Source organism: Sinocyclocheilus anshuiensis, unplaced genomic scaffold (genome assembly GCF_001515605.1).
Source record: "Sinocyclocheilus anshuiensis isolate Anshui unplaced genomic scaffold, SAMN03320099.WGS_v1.1 scaffold224, whole genome shotgun sequence".
NCBI classification, from domain to species: Eukaryota; Metazoa; Chordata; class Actinopteri; order Cypriniformes; family Cyprinidae; genus Sinocyclocheilus; species Sinocyclocheilus anshuiensis.
In genome coordinates, this window is record NW_015558577.1 from 748,723 (window position 1) to 761,428 (window position 12,706).

The 12,706-nt window shown below is 36.7% G+C and overlaps 1 protein-coding gene and 1 long non-coding RNA gene across 6 annotated transcripts in view; one reads left to right on the forward strand and one right to left on the reverse strand.

Annotated features, from left to right (window-relative positions):
* Nucleotides 1–12,706, forward strand: part of LOC107679714 (protein kinase C and casein kinase II substrate protein 3-like) — a 50,517-nt gene that overhangs the window by 8,249 nt on the left and 29,562 nt on the right. Inside the window, exon 1 of one of the 5 annotated variants that reach the window (XM_016475345.1) lies at nt 5,675–5,893. The exons of the other annotated variants lie outside the window; for them this stretch is intronic. The gene's annotated coding sequence lies outside the window, so the exon portion shown is untranslated. Of the gene's footprint in view, nt 1–5,674; nt 5,894–12,706 lie in introns of those variants that run through there. 5 annotated transcript variants of the gene reach the window in all.
* The window catches only part of LOC107679716 (uncharacterized), a 16,021-nt gene continuing 5,183 nt past the window's right edge, over nt 1,869–12,706 (reverse strand). The window contains exons 2-3 of the long non-coding RNA XR_001633083.1: nt 12,441–12,447; nt 1,869–1,881 (exon numbers count right to left, since the gene is read on the reverse strand). This is a non-coding gene — a long non-coding RNA (uncharacterized LOC107679716). The remainder of the gene's footprint in view (nt 1,882–12,440; nt 12,448–12,706) is intronic.

The following is a 12,706-nucleotide window of genomic DNA, read 5'->3' on the forward strand; positions in this document are numbered from 1 at the left end:
AGGTGATGGAGATTTACCACTGATTACAGAACCGGCTTTCTGACAAGATGCGCATTAAATATCACATGCGATTTATCGTGCAGCCCTAGTGTATTTGTTTTGTTAATAAAAGTTTTATGTTTTATATATAGGCTAAAGTGAGTTTTTAACATTGTATTTTGTTGTTGCATTCAAGCAATTGACGCCTAACTGCCGCTAATTCAAAAGTGAAAGTAAAATGCGCACGGCGCTTTTAAGCGATTTAAAAGCGACGGAAAGCGAGGAAAAGAGGGAAAATTCAAACGAACTAAAAACGAACAATTGCTTTACGCCGAATTGCCGCTATTTCAAAGTGAAAGTAAAATGCGCACACTGCATTTACAAGCTATTTAAAAGCGAAGGAAAGCGAGGAAAAGAGGGAACGCCCCGCCCCCACGGTGATACTGGTATTACCGGTGTTGTCACACGTCGATTAACCGGTGGGAAAATTTCCTCACCATCACAACCCTAGTATTAATGTGGAGGAGATAATCAGTTCACGTCTGTTGAACTGAGGCGCTACAGCGATCTGTCACACCACAATAAACAGCACCAAAATGGCATTTATTGTTTGAATACCGCAATACAATGGACAGAATTTGAAATCTGAGACTTTTTCATATTTAAAGTACCAAAGCACAATGCTTATTGTGATATATTGGATGGGAGGTGCTCTTCAACGTTCCTTCCATTAACTGAAAACAGGCTAGACTAATCAATTCTTGGGATTTAAGAATCTATATCGTTCCGTAAAAATTATAATAGATTAATATCGAGATATCGATATTTTTTACCCAGCCCTATAATCCACAATATTCTACTGACTCCTGTGGGCTCCATATACAGTGGTGTCCAAAATTATTAGAACACTAGTATTTTCACAAGCTAAAAAATGGTTTTAAGTCAGTTATTTCTATCTTTTGCTGTAGTGTGTCAGTAGGAAATATCAGTTTACATTTCCAAACATTAATTTTGCCATTAATTGTAATAATCCAGTGAGATTTTTGTCTGACAGCAGCCAGTGCTCCACACAGAGATCTGATCTGATCATCATCCAGTCTTCTGGAATGACATGAAGAAACAGAACAAACTGAGACCAACTAAATCCAGAAGAACTTTGGCAATGTCTCCAAGATGCTTCAAGAAACCTACCTAAATCATTTTGGGCACCACTGTAGCTCTGATAATATATGTAAACAAACATATGTATTTTAATTCTGAATTCTAGCTATATTAGTGTAATAATAAGTAAAAACCAAAACATACAACAAAAGGACCATGACTCTGCTCCAGAAGTGACAGACACAGCCGATAAAGAGCAGTCCTCCTCCAAATTGCCAGTAATCAGCTGAGGTAAAAAAAAAAAAAAAAAAAAAAAAAAAAAAAAAAAAAAAAAAAAAAAAAAAAAAAAAAAAAAAAAAAAAAAAAAAAAAAAAAAAAAAAAAAAAAAAAAAAAAAAAAAAAAGATTGTGAGAAGACACCTTTTTTTTTTATCTGGGATTAAAACAAATTAAAAACATGGAAGAAAAATACTGTGAATATTCCTTTTAAAAATAAATTAATGTTAGTATGTCTTAATGTTAAACATGAATACTCTGAAGAGCATGTCATAGAAGATTTTCATTCCCAAAACTTCTGGATCATGAGGGGGAAGCACACACACAAACAAATTAATATCAATTTGTTTAATAAAACACTATCTACTTACTGACAGAGACATGGGCTTGCAAAAATGTACTCACCAGCTCCAAACAAAATCTTCATCGTTGATCCAAAATCCTGGTTTACATACAGTATTCTTTTCCAAGGAATCCAAGGATGCCTTCAGGTTCTCTCTGTCAAATGAGTTTACATGACAGTGTTCTCAAATTACTCATTTCAAAGTTCCTTCACTTTTGAGTTTGATCTTAAAACTATTATTAACTATAAATGTTCTGTAAAAACAATGAACAGCAGCCTTTAGCCTGTCACCATGATGCAAACATGAAATATCAGACATACCTTTTTCTATGTAAACACGCGTTTGACTGTTGCGCTCGCGTCTCTTGCAACGTCTCATGCATGAAATGGCATTCTAAAAACGCGGCACTCAAGTAAAAAATAGTTCAACTCCCATCTTCTTACATTTTTGCCTGGGTCGCATCTTTGTCAACACAAAAGCGCATTCTGTGTGAATGGCATCTAGCGATATATTCTACTTGTGGTCCTTCACAGAGCGCGTCACACGTGAGCGGTTAATCACGTGCGCCGACATGCGGTTAGATCATTCTTTTCTCTTTACTGTAATCATTGGCATATTTTCATATTGTATCATTCAAATTTTTGGTAATATTTCTATTAAAAATCGTGATTCCTCGATTTATAAAAAATAAAATTGTGGCAAAACATTAAATTCAAATTAATTGATAAAATCGGAAAAATCACCCAGACCTACACTGTACATTCCTAAACATCGGGTTAACATTCTTATTTGTGTATGTGCAGTATTGTGTAATTGATTTGATGAACGCAGCACTACTGTAGAGATGGTAGAGATGCACTGGTCGACAGGCCATAAATCAGAACCGGACATTCTCTGTTGTGGACTTGCACACATATTGCATTTCAGTTAGGGCTGCACGATTAATTGAATGCGATTGCCATGCACATTTTGTCAGTAAAGCCGGTTCTGTAATAGGGCTGAACGATTAATTGCATTTGCGATAATATCACGATATGAAAAAACGCGATTTTTCAATCGCAGAGGCTTCGATTACACTCGGTGTATGACATCAAAGTACAATGAGAGAAAGCATAAGGAGACGTCCGCTCTCTCTTATAGCTCTTGCAGTACTTTGATGACACACACCGATCGGTCTAAGCAGCACTGCTTCAAGTCGAGCGCGTGCCATCAGCAGAAAAAGAAAAGAAATAAAACCATAAACAGCCAAAGGACGTAACTTAGAATGGGAGATGGATCGGTTTGTGAAAGGGACTTTCAGATGGAGCAGCATTTACTACACAGAGCCGTATTTCACTGTCAAGCTACGCAATAACTTGAATAATTCATAATTATCGTTCGCGATAATGACAGCTGTTTGCGTAACTTCTCAGTGAACTACGGCTCTGTGTAGTAAATGCTGCTATTATAAATATACTTTATTATAATGAAAATTATAATAATAAGAACTCGGATAAACCATATATTGTCGTAGTCGTCCGTTTATTATTAATCACGCTGAATCAATGAAAGCAGTTAAAGGGGTCATATGATGCGATTTCAAGTTTTCCTTTCTCTTTGGAGTGTTACAAGCTATTTGTGAATAGATAAGATCCCTAAAGTTGCAAAGACTGAAGTCTCAAACCCAAAGAGATATTCTTTATAAAAGTTAAGACTTGTCCATGCCCTCCTATTTTTTGGGCAGTGTAGAGTAGGGCTTGTTGTTTGTCATTTCTCCGATCACAAATGCAGACATGGTTTTATGTTTACGTGGCGCAATGTAACGCGTAAAAAGACAGCATAAGTAATTATAATCTGTAATTATGTTTCCACTGGATGCAACAAATGCCTCGTTTATAATGGGTTTTATTGGTTTTGTCTCGTCGCTCCGGGACACGGCATCACAATATGGTAAGGGGCGTAACATTTCCGTCACACGCTTGAGGTATTCGGCCAATCACCACGCACTGGATAGCTGGCCAATCAGATCACACCTCGCTTTTCAGACCGATGAGCTTTGTAAAAATCGACGCGTTTCAGAAAGGCGGGGCATAGAGGAGAAACAATAATGTACAGTATGTGGAAAATACCTTAAACCGCATAAACACATTTCATTACACCAAATTCACAAAATAATGTTCTTTTTAGCAACATCATATGACCCCTTTAAATCTTCTGTTTATTCAGCTACCGCTATAGGGATTTCCTGGATTTGTTCTGCAGGGCGTATTTGGAGTTTCTGCGTGAGAGCGCCCTCTGGCCTTTGGATGGAGATTTACTGCTGATCACTGAACCGTTCTTCACTGAAAGATACGCATGAAAATTGCAGCATTTGCCTAATCGCGATTGCGATTTCATTTCGATTTATCATGCAGCCCTAATTTCAATCATTTTCCAAAACTGTCATTTGTGTGAAAATCATACAAAGTCTGTAAACGGCAAGTAACAGAGGCCTGAGACACTGAGGATGGATGCAAAGAAGAGGCAGAGTAAGCTCACTGTTCACAATGCGTAAAATATTATAAGAAAATCAGTAAATATTGATTTGGGGTTGGGGGTTTTTATGAATGTCTCTGAGATAAACTGATCATTGACCAACTGACCACTGACTGGCATTTTCTTTTCCTCTTGCCTCCGTATAATGCATATTAAAGTAGTGTTTATAGGCACAGTGCTGCTGTTCCATAAGCGCCATCTACTGTCAGAGAGCATCAGTCTAATGTGACATTTACATGCCATGTAGAGGGCAAGATTTTCAGTAAATGACTTACATTTTGTTCTGTTTTAATTAGGGATGTGCGGGTCTAGTCGACTAGTCGACACTGAAAATAATAGTTGATTACACGACAGAAAAAAAAACAAAAACATGATTTTATCATTCAAATTACCGTAATTTTAACATTGCATTTAAAACATTTTAAATAACAAGTTAAAATAAAACGTTTGAAAAATAATACATTATTTTAAAAAGTTTATCTGGGCGGAAACTACATTTTTACCTCAGACCTCACATGCGTTTTCTTCGTATCAGTTGCGGTGAGTTCAAAAATGACCACGCGAAAGACGAGAAGGTGTGGGATTATTTTGAATTAGAAGGAAACGGAAAAGTTTTGTGTAAACTGTGTAATGTCAAATTGTCTTACAATAACTCTACTGGAGCGATGCGTAATCATATTCAATACAGGCACGTAGGCGTTAGCTTAGAGGTTGGCCAAAGCCAGCAAATGTCAATCACGTCATTCACTACAACCCGCCTATTCCTCTTAACGAAGACCTACTTCGGTGTTGGTACGGGATGTCCAGGCGCTTTCTGAAACTCTATCGGCTTGCTTTTCGTTCAGTCAAATTAGTCGTCGCGCACATCCCTAGTTTTAATATTGTATGGCTGCAGAAGACTTAATAATGCACTAATCTTGTTAACTATGTTACTTTTATGGTTTTTATATGGAAAAGAGCAGCAGCACAAACATTCGTTAAAATATTTTTATATTTCTTTGTGTTCCATGAAAGTAAATATATCATATGTGTTTGGAAGAGCATGAGAATGCTTCATACACATTTTTTATGAGATAACTCCACCCTGAAATTAAAATTGTCATCATTTATTCACCCTCATATTGTTCCAAACTTTTTTTTCTTAATTACTTAACTTTAAAACTCACTAAACCCCCTTTTTTTAAAAAAACCAACAGCATTATTTCTGTCATCTTATAGTCCTGTCTTCATTCCTATTAAATTTTGGTTGTTAGTTGTTTGACTAATGAAATGGTCTGTTTTGTAGTTATCTAACCTGACAGACTTTAGCACTGATTTGGCGAAAATATCTAAACCGAGTCAACGACCTATGAAATGTAAACTTCCCCGAAAGCAGGGCCCCTGCCTTTCTGTTAGTCTCTGAGCAACTTGTGCAACAAATTGTGAAAGGCATTTATACAAATGGGAGTTCATCGCATCTGTCTTCTCTTGGGGAAGGGGGTTGCGCGGTTTAAGCAGTTGCACTAGATTACAAATAACATACATGATCAGCCATCTGCTGCTGTCTATTTTTCATCTGGGCTGATTGGTACAGTTTTCTATACCATAAGAATTTAAATTGTTGTGGAAATGCAGTGGATTGTACATTTTAAACCGAAGCCTTTTCAAGGATTTGGACGTGTTCTAGGACAAAGAAATTAAGTAAGTCCAAACAACGCTAGGTAGATTTGATCGTTGTTAGTCATGGGTAATGTTAATTTAATCAGGTTTTGAATTTCACAAAGGTTTTGTCCTTTTGCTCTCCAAAAGCTAGTTTCGTATCCTAGTTCTCAAGGTTTCTTTGTCAACAGCAGGAATCTGTTAATGCATTTGTGCCATGTTGTTCTGTACAGTGTTTCAAAGGTCAGCAAGCAAGCATCACTATTACTTTTGCTCATACTTGGGTATGAGAGAATGTTCAAATCTCTTACTTTTAAATATTAAACTTTTCTGCAACTCATTCCGCACCATGAATGAACCTGAAAGCCAGCATAAATGGTATGGTTTATTAAAACAGGTGAAAAATCCCACAGATTAACAATGAATGAGGGATCCAAGCCATGTTTGGGGACCAGAATATCTTTAAAAAATTGGGACTGTTTTGACTGGATCCAGTAAGCAAACACATTTACATCTATGCTTTTAGGAAATATTATTCAGGGTATGTATCACATATATAGTAGGAGTAGGGATGCACGATATTGGATTTTTGCCAGTATCCGATATGCCGATATTTTTCAACTCATTTTGGCCGATAGGCAATGCAGATACCAATATATTTCCTTTTGTTTGGAAACAACACCAAGTCTCTCCTATGCAGAAATGATAAACAGATTATTTTTAATTTTGGATAGTTTTTAACCAAAATTACTTAGTATTACTTGTTAGAATTAAATAAACAATTAAGTTATTTTATAATGAGAATTCACTGAAAGCTAAAAAAATTAAATCAACTATAAGTCAATCACTGCATTTCTTTTCTTTTTTTTTTCCGACAAATGCAGTGGTAACCTTAACATTTTATTTGAAGATTTAACATTTGTAGATGGTCTAAAGCAAAAGAGTTATAAAAATTCAGAAAATATTTTGGAGCTCCTTGTATTTAAGTTTCATAATCCAAAAAAAAAAAAAAACATATTACGCATTAATGAATAAATCTGTATATAAATTTATTTAATTTACAAGTATCATGTTTATGATTTTTATTCATGTAAGCTATAGCTTCTGACCTTTAAATCAAATCTTACTCGTGATTTTATTAAATCAATTACCATTTTATTTAATCAGAAACATCTTAATTTTGTGCATTTTACTTTCATTTTATTACAGGTAGGCCAACAGCGCCCCCTAAGTAAATAAAACGCCTTACTGGATGGGCATTAGGACCGGGGGGAGGCTATTGTTGCTGCTACTGCACGCGCTAGTGACTGTTGACTCGATCGCACAAAGGACCAAGGTTATTTTTGTAAACGAAAAACTGAAACTAAGACTAAAACTATTGGTCAAAAAACATTTTCGTAAACTGAAATAAAATAAAAATTTCAAAATAAATGAAAAACTAAACGAAACTAACAACAGTAACTGAAAAACTAACTAAAATAAAATAATAATTAGCAAAAATAAATAATCGTGTTCGTGATTTAATAAGCTCTCATTCTGTGCCAGAAAATCTGACCTGTGGTTGTTTAGGGAAATACCTGTAGATGGCGCTTCATGCACGTGAGCTGAATCCTAAGCGGCTATTCACAGAGAATGCGTTTTTGCATGTAAAAAACAAGACGCAGGATATGAAATGGGAAATAACTATAAAATATGAAATGGGAAATAATAATAATGCACACCTTACAGCGCATGGACGTTTAAAAGCGTGTTTGACGTGCGAGAACAACATGAGAGTGAGTTAACAGACACAGAATTACAATTTTTGGATGAGCTGACTTTAGTGATTAGTCATTTTGTCACGCTTTACGATTACTATGGCAACGTCCGCCTCGAGTCCATGACACGAGCACTGCTTTGACTGAACAAAACGCATCCAAAATGAGAGAAAGCGGCAGCCGCACGGTGATTTCACCGCTTGCCGTGTCCTGTGTAGCTTTAGAACTGGGATTGATTGCGTTGCTCATCTGAAGCGCGTGCGCGCTGGAGCAGCTCGCCAAAGTAAAGTGCAAACATCATTTAAATCACCATATCGCATTTAGTTTTGAGTAGTATGAGGTTTCAAAGCATTTTCATTATGAAAACTACTACTACTAGTTTTTATGAAAACTACCTTATGTGCATTTTGCTTTTGTATTTGAGTGTAAATATTATATCTGAAAATAAATAACATTGAATATAATGCTTTGGTTGTTAATTTTAACCTCTAATATTATGTCCCAAATGAGAGGGCTCCCTGTGTAGTTTGCAATCATTGGTTTGGGGGGAAAAACAATGCTGAAAACTATCGGTATCGGCAGATATCATTCTGAATAATTGGTTTTTGGCATTGGCATTTAGTATCAGTGAATAATAACACATTTATATCAATACACTTGGACTTTTTTTATATGCATGTTTATTAAAAATAGTATGTTAATTTATTTACAGAAGTATTGTCATCATACCTCAAACTTCTCTAAAATGTAGGCTAGTTACTGAAGTTTCGTCTGTGTTTGATGACGTTGCTGGGTGTTCTGAATGAGCACATTTTGTCTAGTGAAGTGAATGTGCTTAGGGAATAGGGAGCAGACACTGTGTAGAGATCCTGTCAATCAGAATGCAGCTCGGTTCATGGAGCTCTCTCCTAACAAGCTGATGATCTCAGTCATCTGAATTGGGAACCACTGCTGTAGCGACTGCAACTAGCAACACACTAACAACCAGCAACTGCATTGTACCAGCCTAGCATCGTAGTGGTCAGAACATTTTAAAAATGCATAGCAAGCACTTACAGTAGCAACACCTTAGCAACCACAAAACGACACTCTAGATTGTGGTTTTGCAAGAGCAAACAGCACATTTATTTCCCTGGATAATGTAATAATCTAAATGGAGCTGTTTATTTTTGCTGTGGACATGCACTGTAGTTTGCTGTTTGTCATGCAGGCTGTCCTACACATCTTTTGCGCAGTAGATCTGAGAGCTGCCTGCTCTTCCCCCCCAGCGTTTTACTGACACAGTCATGTAATTACAGCCGCCGTGGTCACGCCTCTCCCCAGACATGCTCGTTTTTAGCTCGGATCTCCGTGGGAGTGCTGAGCTTTTTTACATCGACGTGATGGACCAAACCAGAAGCACCGCTGTACAGCACAATAGAGCCCTGCACAATGAAAAGGGGGCCGCACTCCTCCCTGCTTGTATTTCAATTTTACAGCTCTAGGATCTCTGTGAACACGTCCATTGTGTTGATTTACCCGTTGCTAGGCTCTTTGGGCCACGACTCGGACAGTGGGTATTTGACATGTCAAGTCGGAGCCTAAAGGTCCTCTGTTCCATCTGCTCTCAGCTGTTGGAAATTGTTGCCTGCTAATGGAAGAGGGTTATTAGGATCTGCTGTGTTCTTGCTCCAGCTCGGCGGGATCTCTGGGGCTTTGATTATTTCTGGAGTTCAACATGACACAGCTGCTTGCTGCTGTACTTATAGTGTGACATGCTCCATGGGAATGGGTGTGTCTGGCTTCTTCGATGCCTTGTGCACTTACTGTATTGTTGGGAATGCTTTGTGCTTTTTTTCTCTCTTGCATTTCCTTGTAGTTTTCACATAGTTGTTTGTATATCAAGTAATAGCAACACCTTGCTTTCCCAATATGTGGCACAGAGTGATATATGGACTAAATACTGAATCCTGGCCTTTTTTATAAGTAGTATGTAGGGGTATAAATTTTACACAAAATGACAGTTCGGTAAGCACCTCAGATTCCTCAGAAATCATGGTCATGTTTTTGGTAGAACTAGGGAAAAACAAAAAGTAAAACTGCTTTTTTCTTTTTTATTAAAGGGGTCATGACATGTATTTTGTATTATTTTAATATGTTCCATCAGGTTCACTTAAAATGTTAATTAAGTTTTTTTTTTGCACAAAAAAAAACATGCAGAAAAATTATTATTCAACCCTCATTCTGACCCTCTGTCTGAAATGATCAATTTTTAAGGGCTTTAAAGCTGCAGTATGTAATAATGACAGCTAGCGGTTGAAATGGGTACTGCAGTCCAAACTGCAGTCCATGTTCACATGGGTTGCCAGATTGAGGACTCGCAACAGGAACAAGCGCAATTGACAGTGGAAGCCGACAAGCCTAACACTGTAAAGCCGCAGTCACACTAGACTTTTTGTTCCATTGACTTCCATTCATACGCATGCGAATGCGTCAGACCGGAAACGCAAGCCTGTGCGAAAAAGTTTCGCATTCTGCTGCGTTCCAAAGTTCAAGCATGGTGAACGCTGGCCTGCGAATTCGCATCACGTGATAACGTGTGACCAAAGGCAGATCGATACGTCACAGCATGATCTTCTATCTGAATTAAAAGAACATAAATTTAAAACTGCAGCGCTGCAGGAAAGTGGAGTAGATTGTATGTTTTTTCAGAATGTTCATTTCGGTTATTTTTCCCAACCGACGCTCGTTTATTAGCGATTATTAACCGTTAACCGACAAGATTATTTTAAATTAGAATTGAATTAAATTAGAAAGGATAAGTGTCTGTGACCCGTTAAAAATACTAACATTTGTTTCCCGGGGATTAATTTTACATGAATAAAAAGCTGCAAACAACAGAACATGAGGATTCACATGGTCATCATCACATCACGCACCTGCAGCGCTTCTGCGAGCGGAGAAAAACATAATAAAGCTAGGCTATATATATAAATAATAATAATATAATAATAAAATAATAATAATTATAATAATTATAAATAGGCCTATACGAGAAATATATTTTTACTTAATAAATTAAGAAAACGAAAGAAAAACTGTGCAACAAGTAGCCTAGTTATGCAGAGTTTCGGTTCATTTTTGTGCTGCGAGAAAGGAAACCAGTCGACAGAAAGCGGCATCCTATTTTTCTTTAGGCTTATTTTACAAAAGCACAAAGATTAGTTTTTATTGTGACGCGCCGGTGCTGCATGCGCACACACAGTTAAGTTTTGCTACCTTGACAATGCAGCCTGTTCATTATCGTAATAAAATACAGTCAGTCAAACATATGGAAAAAAACACACACAGCTCAGTTTAAATATGAAGTAAAATCTGTGCCGTGCGTTATCACAAATTATGTTTACGTTATGATGTTATGCAATACTATTTGTTTTACGTGGATATTGGAACGCCAGTGAAGTACATAATAAACGCATTAGTCCTATTTCTGAATGAAATAATAAAATGCGACTTATACGCCACTTGCTTTTTTTTTTTTTCTTCTAAAAAACGAATTTTTTTATATACGCGTAGTGTATTTTAACCATGCAGAAAACCTTTTTCAATATTTTGATAAATTACTGAAAAAAATAAATAAATGAATTTTTAAACCGTTTAAATTAAAAATTCTTACGGTCGGTTAATGGTTAACCGGTTAAAAAGAACATCCCTAATGTTTTTTATATTTTAGATGTATTATAATTTATTTCATGTTGAATTTAGGTTTTTAAAAAGACGCTGCACAGTGTGACGTCTTATCACGACCGTTGCAGCATGCAAAACAATTTCGCATTCTCAGAGTCTAGTGTGACCGCGGCTTAAGCTGATGAGTTGATGTATCTGTATTTTAAAATGCCTCTGGTCATAGAGCTTTTTACATGGATGCCGAGGCTTTTTATGTTGGGTAGAATCTGCAATCTCTATCCCAGTTCTTTTGCTGGTTTCCATGGCTGCAGTATGCTGTGTTTTCCTCCAACTGGCAACCTGGGGTGTTGAAATAGTAATGGGTAAATTGGCAGTGGGTGGAATCACACAGACCAAAACAAAAACAGACATTCTGACACGGAACACACATTTCAAAGTAGAATAACTGACTGGGGTATTGCTTTTCTTAGGAACAAGTATGTAAACTTAGCTTGTTTCCTAAATATCTGCAGACATGATATTTTTATGCTTTTTGATACATTTTATAAATTCTACATTAGGGATGGGCCGATTACCGATTTCAAGGTATACTGCGATTTGAAAATGTCACAGTTTCAAAACCACTAATATTTTCCGTTATAGGGTGAACGTACCTATTAAGCTCACGTACCCATTAAGCACACTTCCATTTTTGAGCTCAGATTATAAAAAGAAAAAATAATTTATTACCCTACTTGATGTCTTAACCAATTGATGTGTTTGTTACTACATACTTCCTGTAACTTCAAGTCAATCAGATCATTGCACACGGAGATATAGGTCTCCATGTGTTCACTGGTGGCCATTTTAAAAGCTGTCTAAAAACTTTCACTAAAAGAGGAGCCCCTTAAATGTGCATTTTTTTAGATGTTTAAGCATTTATTTTGCATAAGATTCACTGCTTACTATAAAATCAAGAGATTAATGTTCAGACATTTGCATATTATAACCTGGAACTTGGATATGGGAAATAATTACAGTTAGATCCAAAAGATAGTTTACATAGCGCAGATGCTACAGAACACAGTTAGCTGACTGGCTGTATAAAATTGTGTGCTATGCTAATATATTACTTCACAGGCATTACTGGCTTGTAATTTTAAATCCATAATATTATAAATTTACACTTTATTGCTGGTTTGTGGTTTTATACTGCTGTAATTTTTAAAGATTTTATATTATTGTCGATTTTATAGGGCCGTTTTAACCATAGGGCTAGGTGGGGCTGAAGCCCCGGGGCCCGAGCAAGGAGGGGGCCCGTGATTGGCTGTGGAGTAGATTGACTGGAGCGCCGATCGCCAAAGCGATTGAGCGGTTGAGCTTTTCCGTAAATTCCATGCATTACCATTTGAAATTGAAACGTAAAGTCTGAATTTGGTTTACCAATCAAATG